Here is a 768-nt window from a genome sequence, read left to right as displayed (position 1 = left end):
AACTGTACCCAGAGCCCGGGCAAGCAGCAGCGCTTCTGGAGGTCGCAAGAGAGGGGGCCGGGCCGTCAGCCAGGGGTTAGTGGCTTCAGCTATCATCAGGAAGGGAGAAATCACCGGGAAGGCTTTCTTCTGGCTGATGGTCAGCCACAGGGGACTCTGCTGAAGGATGATCCCCGTAGTCAAAGGGACGGGGGTCGTGATTTGCAGCTGGTCGCTCACTCCCCAAACAGCCTCGGGGGGATGGGGAGGGGAATTGGGAAAAAGTAAAACCCGTAGGCTGAGGTAGGAAAAATTTAATAATTGAAATAAAACAAAATATAACAATAACAATAATAATAGCAGTAACGATAATAACAATAGGAAAAAGAGAGAGGAATAAAACCCCAGACAAAGAAGTGATGCACAGTACAAATGCTCACCGCCCGCTGACTGATGCCCAGCTCATCTCTGAGCAGTAATCAGTCCCTCCCAGATAATGCCCCCCAGTTTATATGCTGAACATGATGGTCTGTGGTATGGAATGTCCCTTTGGCTATTTTGGATCAGCTCTGCTTTCTCCCAGCTTCTTGTGCACTTCCTCACTGGCAAAGCATGGGAAATGGAAAAGTCCTTGACCTAGGGTAAGCACTACTTAGCCACAACTACAACATCATCGTGTTATCAACATTATTCTCATTCTGAATCCAGAACACAGCACTGTACCAGCTACTAGGAAGAAAAGTAACTCTATTCCAGCCAAAACCAGATTGTGAGATCCAATATTAAGGT

The sequence above is a fragment of the Corvus brachyrhynchos genome, unplaced genomic scaffold (genome assembly GCF_000691975.1).
Source record: "Corvus brachyrhynchos isolate BGI_N302 unplaced genomic scaffold, ASM69197v1 scaffold12, whole genome shotgun sequence".
NCBI classification, from domain to species: domain Eukaryota; kingdom Metazoa; phylum Chordata; class Aves; order Passeriformes; family Corvidae; genus Corvus; species Corvus brachyrhynchos.
Note: the sequence above shows the minus strand (reverse complement) of the source record.